Consider the following 13,408-nt stretch of genomic DNA (forward strand, 5'->3'; position numbering starts at 1 on the left):
CGCAAAAGGCCCTATCTGGAGCAAGTGTTTGGTTTGTCCGTTCTGGGTACAAACTAATTGATTGAATAATCGTTTCAGCTGTACTTGTATAAACTGTTGGGTAGTTTAATTTAGGCCTATAACAAAACATATTTTATAAACTCTTCATATTTTGTTATGTCATGTGTTTTGTGTGTAAAAATATTAATTTGTAGAGTAATTATTAAAGCTGTCAGATAAATATAGTTAAGTAAAAAGTACAATATTTCCCTCTGAGATGTAGTGGAGTAGAAGTAGAAAGTAGCATGAAAAGAAAATACTAAAGTACAAGTCTATAGTACTGCTATAAAGTTCACATAACAATAACTCGATTCTCTCTGTATTTCATGATGTTGCCCTGTCTAGTCGATGTTTTGTATGTATTGTACCACTTTTACAAGTTTATTTACATAGCACATTTCAACAACAAGGCAATTCAACGTGCTTTACGTAACAAAAGCAACATAGGGCAATATTCATTTTTTTAAAAATGCAATAGAAGAGTTAAATAGGAAATAAAAAAAACAGGAGTGTAAAAGTTACAGTGTATTGTAAGAAGTTAATCATTATTTGATTTAATAAAAAAGGCAAAACAGAAAAGTCTTCAGTCTTGATTTAAAAAGAACAGAGTTGCAGAAGACCTGCAGTTTTCTGGAAGTTTGTTCCACATGTGGAGCATAAAAACTGAACACTGCGTCTCCATGTTTAGTTTTGACTCTGGGGACAGAAAGCAGACCTGTCCCAGACGACCTGAGAGGTCTGGAAGGTTCATAACGTAGCAGAAGATCAGAAATGTACTTTGGCCCTAAACCATTCACTACTTTATAAACCAACAGCAGTATTTTAAAATCAATTCTTTGACAGACAGGAAACCAGTGTAAAGACCTCAGAAGTGGAGTGATGTGATACACTTTCTTGGTCTTAATGAGGACGCAAGCAGCAGTATTCTGAATCAGCTGCAGCTGTCTGATCGATCTTTTAGGCAGACCTGTAAAGACACCGTTACAGTAATCAAGTCTGAAGATAAATGCATGGGCAGTTTTTTCCAAATCCTGCTCAGACATAAGTCCTGTAATCTTTGATATATTCTTCAGGTGATAGTAAGCTGTGTAATTGTCTTAATGTGGCTGTTGAAATTCAGGTCTGAGTCTATAACATTGCATTACTAATTGAAGCTGAGCGCTGACTTTTAATCGTTACTCTTTGGCTCCAAAAACAATTACTTCAGTTTTATTTTTGTTTAACTGAAGAAGGCACATCCAATCGTTGATTTGTTCATTGCACTTAGCGCTATTGGACCATATTTCCCGGTTATGTAAATTTGTGTGTCGTACTATGGTAACATTTAGTTGTTTTCCAAAATATGAGCCAGTGGGAGCATGTAGATGTCAAAGAGGTCCCAGAATGGAGCAATGAATCCTCTATCCCTACCTCAATAGACTAGGTCTAAAGGACCAGCAGAACAAAAAAAACAACACAACAGAACCAATAGACAGTGTTGCCCAGGTCAACTAGTGCACAAAAGAGACAATGATAGTGTCCCCCAAATTAATGTGGAAGTCTCCCTCTACCTAAACTGCCTATCCCAAACTAATCTACCTCACTGACCCCTAGTCTTCATGCAGATTAGCGGTGGGCTATTTAAACACTCAAACCAGTAGCTCGGTTAGGCCCCCAGCAAGCTGGTTACTCACCTGACAGCTCTGGATGTGTCCCCGAGACAACTGCTCTGACCGCACACCACACAAAAATAACAAACTAAAAAAACAAACAAACTAATGAGCCCAAATGGACCACGCTGATATACCTAACCAGGGAAACTCCACAAAAGCCACAACTTACCACACTAGAGGACCGCGCAGTCACTGCTGATAGCTCACACCTGCCCACTTGTGTCGACACACTGCAATCTCCCATGACTGAAACCAGAGGACCAAATCCAGCTTTCCTATCCTAAATGCATCTCCCAAACACAGGGTGTGGCGGACGTAACAATGACCAAAGATGGTTAGTAACTGAGCTCCAAGGAGGGTTTTTGAAGGAACACTGGACCCTCTGCCACGGCCACCTCCTACAAGAAAATAAGCCACACAAAACAACAACAGGTAGTCAGGGACAGTCGTCACATTTGTTTAATATCAAGGAGAGGTGCCTGGTTAGTAAACACCTGAGAGAGGCAGGAGTAACAAAGCTAGGCTAGGTTCTAGATGACATGGGGTGTTTTAATCTGGCAAAAGCAACAGATACAATGGAAAGGTTGGGTATAAAATACAGGAAACAACAAATAATAAAGATTGGGGCTGGGATTGCGAGTTTAACAAAACTATTCCCCATTCACGAAGTCAAAACATCGCAATAGTACGATATCATACTCCCAACTCTGACAAGAAAGCCTGCTTCCAAGGAAGCATGGCAGAAGGTTTTCCCCTCCAGCCCCATCATTTTAATCTGGTGAAACATTGACATACCACTGATCAATCTGGCTGTTTTTCATTCAGATTTTAAGTGATTTTTAGTTTTTGGTTGCGTCGTCGACACTGCAGCAGGTTGTTGCTCGATCGCTTTTAGTTTTTATGCCCTTTTCAAAGTTGATATCTCTGGATATACAGGATTAAACAAAAAAAATATTTAAAATAGGAAAACATAATACTGGAAGATGTGAATTTTGTGATCAAGAAGAAACTTTAGAACATGTTATGCTTTACTGTCCAAATATGATGCTTAGAGAAGGGAACTGATACTGAACCTTAAAGAAATAGAGATTTGATTTTTGTGATCTTTTACAAAGAAGTTAGAGAGAGAAGTATTATTTATTGTTGTTTCAATATCTTAGGAGAACGGACTTGATTGAGAGAATAGGCCTATAACTTCTTTTTATAGTAAGATTCCCGATCCACAATCCATTCCAGTTGGTGGCGGTAATGCACCATACCGATTGCCAACCGCCATAAAACATTACGAGGAAGAAGAAGAAGATATCGCTGGATACTCTGCTTTTAATTTATTGTTTAGCATTTTATTGATTTTTAACCTGATCTGCTACCTGTCTTGGCTGTGACGACGACCTGCTTAAAGACTTTTGAACTAGTGCTACCTGTCAATGGCGCTATGTGTAAATTGCAAACATGACTGCATACAGAACATTCAAAGCTTAAAAAATGTAATTTTAAAAAAAGGATGAGCTTGGGATTTCTACCATTGCAACTGCCCAGGCGAAGTACATTTCAGCTTTGGGTGCATCCGGCTGTATCGACTAAAGTACCTTTTTGCCACCCTCTGTGGCCCAGGACTGGCCATGGTCCGGCTCCATAACCTCCGGGGGAGACCCGCTTCCATCTGGTTCTCTCAGATATCCATTGGCCGGGCAAAATTCGCCCAAACCTGTTCCTGGAGCTACTGTAAACGATTTGGCTGGAAAAATTCCCAGTCTTTTGAAAAACCATCCAACAGCAACAAAGCTTGTGATTCATGTAGCCTACAAACGACACCAGTCGCCAGCAGTCTGAACTACTAAAACACTTCTTTTAAACTTGCTGGCAAAAAATGTCTCTATCTCCGGTCCAGTTCCTACGTTGTGTGGTGGGATTCACCGGTTCTCATCTTGCACACGTGACTGCACTCACACTGCTCCACACGCGGACTCTTTTACAGAGACATTTTAATCTCTTTAGGGGCCGCAAATGACTGCTCATTAAAAACACCTGTGCCACACTGGACGCTGATGCGTTGACTATCCTTCTGCCCACAGCCTCCTCGAGCTCTGGCTCCCCCTACAGGTATGGATCGTGTCTCTCACCAGCGGAAAGACAGTGGTGCCTCAATAGATTTTAGTAGCACTTTTAATATTTTAAAGAATAAGACAGATAAAGTGAAGGACTTTTTAAATTTATTAGAATGTATGGATTTTAGCTCATAATCTAGGTCACACCTTAGACCTGGTCATTTCATTTGGACTGAATTTAAATGTTTCTGTTGGTGACTTGGCTCTCCCAGACCACCATTGTGTATTTTAATGCATTTTTTTTAATTTTACATTTATTGCCAAGTTCTATTGAGAAAGTGGAAAAAAATAAACGCTCTTACTTCTGAAGTGACCTAAAATTTCTTATCACCAGAAACCAAATCACATCTACTCCCTCTTCAACTGACAGTTTTAACAATTTGTTGGCCTCAGCCCTTGATGCTGTTGCACCACTCAAAATTAGAAAATGAATTACAAAGAGGAACATACCATAGGATAATCATGAAACCACTAAATTAAAGAGGGACTGCCGGACCGCAGAGAGCAGATGGCGGAAAACTAAGTTACATGTTCATAAAGAGATTTTATTAACAGAAATTATAATAAAGCAATTCAGACTGCTAGGCAATTTTATTTTTCTAACCTCATAAACAACTAACTTATAAAATATAAGCAACCCCAGAGTGCTTTTTAACATCATAGATCACCTCATAAACCCTGTCACAGATCATAGCAAATATCTATGGCTTCTAAACGGGATGAATTTGCAGACCACTTCAAAGAGAAGACAGCCAACATCAGCTCTACTATTTTTTCAACTCCAACATACCATAATAGCTGAAGAAACACTGCCCACCATACACTGTGCCTAGACAGTTTTAGCCTGGTTGAAGCTGAAATGCTCAGGGAAGTGGTAACAACACCGATGTCTTTCACATGCACCCTTGACCCAATCCTAACATCCTTTTTTAAAAATGTTTTTAATTCAGTGTCTGAGGAGGTCCTTACAATTTTTAATCACTCGATGCAATGAGGCATATTCCCCACCGCATTTAAGACTGTGCTTGTGAAGCCTCTTTTTTTTTTTTTTTTAAAGTAGCCTTGATCCCTCCATAGATAGAGTGAGATCTTACTTCGGCCTCCGTCATACACCACCTCCCCCATTCAAACCACCATGGGATCAATTAGCAAAATATACAATCACAGCTAGTTTCTATCTGCAGGACTCAAATGGTATAAGTCATAGTTTTCAAGAAAACCTAAAAAAAAGTCTAAGCCAGAATCCTCAGATATAAAACAGCTCTTGATGATTAGCTCCAAACAAGAGAAGAAGATGTCTCAGTTCATCAGGCTCCTTAAATTTAAATCAGGTCCAGGTGGGCTGATTTTGAGTGGACTGTTGGTGAAGTACTATAATTTATTTTTTTTATAACTGTTTTCCATTATACAATCACATTTACATCACATATTTCCTTTACATCACATATCACTCATTTACCATACATCAAACATTTACATAATTCAGGATTCTTCTTCACTTCCTGGTAGCTTCCACATTAGGTCTTTTAAAACAGAACAAACTTGTGGAGTAAAAACATGATAAAAAACATCCAACATATTCTCCCCTTTTAAAATACACATAAAGTCTTTTCATGTACACTTCTGATTTCCTTTTAAACACATTCCAGACATTCAACACAATTTTCTCTTTTTTTGCCACAATTCTTCTTTCCCATATCGCACTTTTCATCAACATTATCCACAGATTTATAAACTTTTTGTTTCGACACTTCTTTTCCCAACCAAACATCACCACTCTGTTCCACTCCATTACGTTTTCATCCCACTCAACAGTCAGATCCTGAACCACACATTTACATTTCTTTAAAAAATCTCCCAGCTCTTTACAATATAAAAACATATGTAAAATCCATTCCTCCTTTTCTTGGCACACTTTACACATTGCATTTCGTTCCATCCCGATTTTGTTTAGGATAAACTCCATAAAAACCACCTTGTGTCTTATGAAATACTCCAAACATTCCAACTTTGTCTCTACACATTTTCCCCTCATGTTTCTCCACCTCTCTCCACGTCCTCCATAAAAGTCTTAAAACTGTCCGATATCTCCATTTCAGTCCATTGCGTGACCTGCTCCATTGTTTGTTCCTTATCTTTAGCATTCTCTTTGTCTCTTTCCTCTTCCTCTCTGTTGCTCGCTCCTTCTTACGTTTCTTTTTGTTGTAGTCATTCTTCAGCTTGTTCTTCATCAGATTGTCCTTTCTCCTCGTTGTTTCTTTCAAGCATTTGCCCGCTCACCTGGTCCACCCCCCCTCTTTCCTCCTCCTCCTCCATCCAACACTCACACTTATTTAAAAACTCCTGGCACTCCGGGCACTTAACGGCGTTACAGTCCCGTGCAAAGTGTCCCCTTTCCTCACACTTGTAACATTTAAAATCAGGGCAATCCCTCACCAGGTGGTCTGGGCTCATGCACAGCCGACAGGTCTTCACCTGGTGGCTGTGCATCACTCTGAAAAGTTGGGGCCCTTCAGCTGTTTCAGCTTTGTGCTGTATGGCAGGGCCACCACCTCCCTCGGGAACCTTACTTTGACAAATCTAGTGCCATCCTCCACATTAGTGCCCGGATACAGCCTCGTTTTAATTTTTGAAATGGGGCAGACCCCCCCAACCCTCCAATTTATCCAAAATATCATTATCTTCCAGGTAAACAGGCAAATGCATGAAAGAAACAACGTAGTCTCTATTTTACAGTTTTTTAACCTCACACTCAGAACCCTTTATTGTCAGCCCATCTAGAAGTTCTTCACACATCTCCTCCTTCTCCAGCGTCAGCTCATATTCCTTACCCTGTCTCGGTCTCACCGCCAGAATTTTTCCTCCTCCAATTCTCTCTGCCACCGCATTAATAATATCCACCGCCTTTATGTCGATTGCTCCTTCCACATTCACAATCACTGTTGCCTCCTTCAGGTATTTCCTCTCTTCTACACTCTTTACGCCTTCTCCCTCCTTTCCGCGTCCAGCTCGTCGTCGTTGATCCAGTCCAAAGTCGTTATCCCGCCGCGTCTCTCCAGCCATTTCCAAGTCACTCACTCCAGATCCGTCCGTTTCAAACGAAAAAAACAAACGAAAGAAAAACACGCACAAACCGCGCTAAACGAGAAAAAACACGTTACAGACAGCGCAAAGCTGCTGTTAGGTGGTTTGCAAAACGAAAAAAACGATCAAAGAACAAAAAAACCTACTACAAAAACTGCACGAAACTACTAAATCAAACACAGGTGTGGGAGAGCCTTCCTCTCCCTTCTACTGCCAACTCACTTACTTGAGACTCAATAGCGCCCTCAGGATGGTATGGCCGTAAGCAACAGTTGAGTCGGACGGAAGGTTTTTGGCAGTAGAAGGGAGAGGAAGGCTCTCCCACTCCCTTTGTTTTGTAGTTTCGCGGTGTTTTTTCGGTAGTATTTCGTTTTCTGTCATCGTTTTTTCGATTTTTTTCGTTTTGCAAACCACTTAACAGCAGCGCTGTTTGTGCGTGTTTTTCTTTCGTGTTTTTTCGTTTGAAGCGGACGGATCTGGAATATTCTGACATGGAAATGGCTGGAGAGACGCGGCAGGTTAACGACTTTGGACTGGATCAACGACGACGAGTTGGACGCGGAAAGGAAGGAGAAGGTGAAAAGAGTGGTGAAGAGAGGAAATATTTTAAGGAGGCAACAGTGATTGTCAATATGGAAAGAGCTAACGATATAAAGGCGGTGGACATTATTAACGCGGTGGCGGAACGGATTGGAGGAGGGAAAATTCTAGCGGTGAGACCGAGGCAAGGTAAAGAATATGAGCTGACGCTGGAGAAGGAGGAGATGTGTGAAGAACTTCTGGATGGGCTGATGCTAAAGTGAGGTGAATGTGAGGTTAAAAAGCTGCAGAATAGAGACTACGTTGTCTCCTTCATGCGCTTGCCTGTTTACCTAGAGGATAGGGATGTTTTGGATAAATTGGAGGGTTGGGGGGTCTGCCCTATCTCAAAAATTAAAAGAAGGGTATATCCGGGCACTAATGTGGAAGATGGGACCAGGTTTGTGAAGGTCAGGTTCCCGAGGGAGGTGGTGGCCCTACCATATAGTACGAAGTTAGAAACGGCGGAAGAGCACCAGCATTTCAGGGTGATGCACAGCCACCAAGTGAAAACCTGTCGGCTGTGCATGAGCCCAGACCATCTGGTGAGGGATTGCCCTGACTTTAAATGTTATAAATGTGAGGAGAGAGGGCATTTCGCAAGAGACTGCAATGCTGTTAAGTGTCCGGAGTGCCAGGAGTTTTTGAATAAATGTGAGTGTTGGATGGAGGAGGAGGAAAGAGGGCAGGTGGACCAGAGGAGTGGACAAATGCTTAAAAGAAAAAACGAGGAGGAGGGACAATCTGAGGAAAGACAAGCTGAAGAGGGACTGCAACAAAAAGTAATGGAAGAAGGAGAAAGCATTGGAGGGGAGGAGGGAAGAGAAGAAGAGAGGGCTAAAGATAAGGAGCAGAAAATGGAGCAGCTCACTCAATGGTCGGAGATGGAGTTACCGGACAGCTTTAACACTCTTATGGAGGACGTGGGGAGAGGCGGATCAAAAGAAGGAGTCGGACAGTGAAGAAGAAATTAAGCTGGGCAACATGGACAAAGACAGAGGGGCGAGGGGACAAGTAAGAAGGAGAGCTTTGAAGGTAAAACCCAATTTGGAAGGGGCTAGGAAAAAAATAATGACAGGAACGAGAATCAGGTATGGAGGGTTAAAGGGCCGGGAGGGAGAGAACAGTGAATGAAGGTCTTTAACTATGTATTTGGATTTCTTTTAATGGTTCTAAGTTGTGTTACTTTTAATGCTAGAGGACTGTTGGATGTGGGAAAGTTTGAAAAGGTAAAGGAAAAATGTAAAGGGGCAGATATCGTGGCTCTACAAGAAACAAACTGGAGAGAAAATGTTATGATGGATTTTAAAAAGAAATGGGATGGTGGGATCTTATATAATAATGGAGATGGGAGGTTTGGGAGGGGGGTAGCTTTTTTGATGAAGGAGGATGTTTATAAAGAGAGTAAAATTGTGTATGAAGACAGGATGGGGAAGTGTTTGATAGTTGAGACAAAATGTGAAGGAAGAGACTTGGTTATAGTGAATTTACATGCACCAGTGGAGAAGAAGGAAAAGAAGGAGTTCTTTAATGTTTTAAGAAATATTGTAAATAAGTATAAAGAAATAATAATGATGGGAAATTTAACACAGTTTTTAGTAAGCAGGATATGGCTGAAGGAATGGTTTTAAAACGGATACAGGAAGAAAAGAATTAAAAGCTTTGATGGAAGAAAATAACATGATAGATGTGTGGAGGGAAAGGAATGAGCAGAAAAAAGAATTTTCAAGGAGACAAATAGTGGGGAGTTTTGTATGCCAAACCAGAATTGACTTTGTTTTATGTAGTAGAAACAAGGAGAATTTTATTGAAAAGATTACGTATGAGGAAACAAGTTTTAGTGACCACAAGCTTTTATTTTTTAGAGTAGACTGGAGTAAAATGCAAAGAGGGCCGGGGGTATGGATTTTAAATACGCAGATTTTAAAGAATGAAGATTATGTCACAGAAATTAAAAGACTTATAGAGAAAGAAAAGGAAAATGGAATGTATGAAGAGGATAAGAGAATATGGTGGGAGAATGTAAAGTTTTTAATTAGAAAATTCTCGATAAGATATTGTAGCTTAATACAGAAATGTAAAAGGTACAAGGAAAGAGAAATACAAAAAAGTTTGGATTTGAATAAAGAAAATAAAGACATACAAAAGATAAAAAGAGGGAAAACTGAAAGAAATAGAAAAGAAATATGAGGGGGCGAGACTAAGAAGCAAAAGCAAAATATGTGGTGGAGGGAGAAAAGTGTACAAAGTTCTTTTTTGATTTGGAAAAAAAGAAGCTGAAACGTTAAAGGAAATAAGAGGGAAAAATGGGGAAATTGTAGAAAGAAATGAACAAATTTTAGAAGAAATTAGGTATTTTTATGAAGATCTTTTTAGTGCAAGAGGTGTGGAAGAGGAGGAAAAAAAGAAATTGTTAAATCAGATAAAAGTAAAAGTAAGTGAAGAGGATAAAAAAAGAATGTGACCAGGAAATCAGAGAAGATGAGATTGAAAGAGCAATTAGTCAACTGAATAAAAAGAAAAGTCTGGGAATAGATGGGTTGGGAACGGAATTTTATATATGCTTGAAGGAAGTTGTAGTAAAGATCTTAAAGGAGGTCTTTGAAGAGATTTTTGAAAAAGAAGAAATTAATGAAAGAACAAGGATGGGGTTAATGAAGTTGATATATAAAGGGAAGGGAGAGAAAGTAGATTTAAAGAATTATAGACCAATTACGATGCTGAACACGGATCTTAAGATTTTAGCAAAGAGTTTAGCAAACAGATTAAAAGAAGTAATGCCAAGTATAATTAAAACAAATCAGGCATATGGGGTTAAAGGAAGAGATATAGCTGATATAATTTTGAGCATAAGAAACAAAATCTGGTACATGAAAAAAAAAATGAAGAGGGATATGTAATTAGCTTGGACTTCGAGAAAGCGTTTGATAGGGTTGAGCATAGTTATTTGACGTTTTAAGGAGCTTTGGGTTTGGTGAGAATTTTATTAAATGGATTGAGATTTTATATAAGGGTGCACTAACAAGGATAAAATGTAATAGATTTTTAATGGATTGTTTTAGAATAACACGGTCAATAAGGCAAGGTTGTCCGCTTTCTGCGTTACTATACTCACCTGTATCGGAGCCGTTAGGTTTGGCAATTGGAAGGAAAGAAGGGATATATGGGATTGAAATAGAAGGGAATGAGGCTGAGGGGAAAGTTTTTCAATATGCGGATGATACGACAATAATTGTAAAGGGAATAGGGAGTGTTAGAGAAGTAATGAAGGTTGTAAATGAGTATTGTAGAGGGTCTGGAAGTAAAGTAAATGAGGACAAAACGGAATATCTGAGATATGGTAATGCGATGGTTTTAGCAGATTGGCACAAGTTTAAGGAAGTGGAAGAAATGAGGATTTTAGGAGTTTTAATGGGGAAGAATGAAAGGAAAGTGAGGGACGAAATGTGGGAGCACTTGGTTACAGGGATAGAGAGGAGGTTAAATTTCTGGAAATTAAGAGCTTTAAACTTAAAGGGGAAGGTTTTAGTTTTAAATGTTTTAATGGTTTCTAAATAGTGGTATGTTTTGTATGTTTCCGAAATGCCTTTATGGACAGAGCAGAGGTTGAAGAAATGTTTTCTCGACTTTTTATGGGAGGAGAAGCCTGCGAGGATCGCGCACAACACGATTTTAGGGGCGGTAGAAAAGGGAAGGTTGGGGTTAATGGATTTGGAGCAACGATAAAAAGCGATGAGAGTGAAAGTTGTAAAGAAATACCTAGATGACGGGAACAATTCTGAGTGGAAAAAAACAATGAAATACTTTTTAAATAAATGTGGTGGTTTTAACATGGGGGATGGAGTTTTATGGATGAAAACAAAAATTTGGATGACAAAAGGATTGCCTGGTTTTTATAGAGAAACTCTTAGTGCTTGGGGAAAGCTTTTGGCAGAAATTGAGTACGATTCGCGTGGGAGAGAAAACATTTTAAACCAACCTCTGTTCTTAAATAACAACATTTTAAAACAAGGGGAAAGAGATATTTTTTAAGAAATGGACGGAGGTGGGGATAACGAGAGCGAGGGATATTTTGTACGAGTTTAAAGAGGGGTTTTTACCAACACAATATGTCTTCGATGCAATGGAGGTAGCAAAAGAAGAATATAGCAAACAAGAAATAACAAAAAAATATGAAATCATTAAAAAAGCGATACCAAAAGAATGGATTGAGAGAATAGGGGGGTTGGAGGAAGAGCAAAAAGAGAAGAGCATCTATGTAAGGTTGGGGGATAGATTGTGTGATTTTAAGGAATGTAATGTAAAAATGTTTTGTGTTTTTAGAGATGGTGTTTTTAAGGAACCAATTGTAAATAAGTACTGGGTGGAGAAATTCAAAGATTTAAAAGAATATATATATATATATAGAGTATATGGAGAAACATGAGGGGAAAATGTGTGGAGACAAAGCTGGAATGTTTGGAGTATCTCATAAGACACAAGGTGGTTTTTATGGAGTTTATTCTAAACAAAATTGGGATGGAACGAAATGCAATGTGTAAAGTGTGCCAAGAAAAGGAGGAATGGATTTTACATATGTTTTTATATTGGAAAGAGCTGGGAGTTTTTAAAGAAATGTAAATGTGTGGTTCAGGATCTGACTGTTGAGTGGGATGAAAACGTAATGGAGTGGATGAACACGCCCGATCTCGTCCGATCTCGGAAGCTAAGCAGGGTCGGGCCTGGTTAGTACTTGGATGGGAGACCGCCTGGGAATACCAGGTGCTGTAAGCTTTTTCACTTCTCCTCTACAAACAGCAGAGCGCGCTGCAGCAGCTGCTGCTGCTGCTGCTGCTACTTCATCAGTGGAGACACATCTTTGAACAATATTGTAGCACGTGGAACAACCTTTTTATTACCACTAAATAATTACAAAAGATAGGCACAAAGCTGCTTTGTGATTTACAAGAAATATTCAACATTTACAATAAATACCATGTTGTAGCCACGTCAATAAGCTAACTTGATAAGCTTATTGACTGATTTGATTTTAATGATTGTGTGACACTTAGTAAGTTTGTCTTTTTCCTGAAGTTTTAGGTACCAATCAGGTCTCTCTCTCTCTCTCTCTCTCTCTCTCTCTCTCTCTCTCTCTCTCTCTCTCTCTCTCTCTCTCATGACATGTAAGATGTTTGTCTCACCTCAAACCCACAAAGAACTCAGGACTAAAACCATACGGGTAAACAAAGAAAAGAGTCACGAACCTCCAACAATATTATTTATGAGTTCCTCTTTGAAGAAGAGAGCAAAGAAATCAAAATAAGAATAACCCCACTCTCCCAAACGCAAACTGACTCCAGATGAGTAGCTCTAAAATGATTACTAATCTCTCATCCAAAAAAAAGGGAAAAAAGATTTCAGTTCACTGAACTACTGTTAAGGCCTTATACAGTTCAAAACACTGAGTTTTCTTTTTACATGTATTTGTGTTATGAGTACTATTACATCTTCTAGAATTGGATTCGATTTTGAATTGGGTATATGAGATGATGCTAAAAATAATATTTTAAAAAGAAGAAATCTCAATGAGAAATTTAAACTCCAGGTACTTCTTTGATTTGACTTGTTTACTTACTTAATGTTGATTTTTTTTTCCTCTAATGATTTTAGGCTATATGGTGCTTTTTGGATAGATAGACTGATATATAGATAGAGTGACAGAGTGACAGAGTGATAGATAGATAGATAGATAGATAGATAGATAGATAGATAGATAGATAGATAGATAGATAGATAGATAGATAGATAGATAGATAGATAGATCTTACTTCGGCCTCCGTCATACACCACCTCCCCCATTCAAACCACCATGGAATCAATTAGCAAAATATACAATCACAGCCAGTTTCTATCTGCAGGACTCAAAGGGTATAAGTCATAGTTTTTGGTGAAGAGCCACATTGGGGT

General features: G+C 39.1%; 1 long non-coding RNA gene across 1 annotated transcript; it reads right to left on the bottom strand.

Moving 5' to 3' along the window:
• Nucleotides 1-1,270: 1,270 nt before the first annotated feature.
• On the bottom strand, nucleotides 1,271-3,908 carry LOC122872070. Its single transcript, XR_006377003.1, has 2 exons — nucleotides 3,281-3,908; nucleotides 1,271-2,089 (listed from the first exon to the last, which is right to left on the bottom strand). It is a non-coding gene; the product is annotated as an uncharacterized LOC122872070 (long non-coding RNA).
• Nucleotides 3,909-13,408: the final 9,500 nt, after the last annotated feature.

This window comes from Siniperca chuatsi, linkage group LG24 (genome assembly GCF_020085105.1).
Source record: "Siniperca chuatsi isolate FFG_IHB_CAS linkage group LG24, ASM2008510v1, whole genome shotgun sequence".
Classification (NCBI taxonomy): domain Eukaryota; kingdom Metazoa; phylum Chordata; class Actinopteri; order Centrarchiformes; family Sinipercidae; genus Siniperca; species Siniperca chuatsi.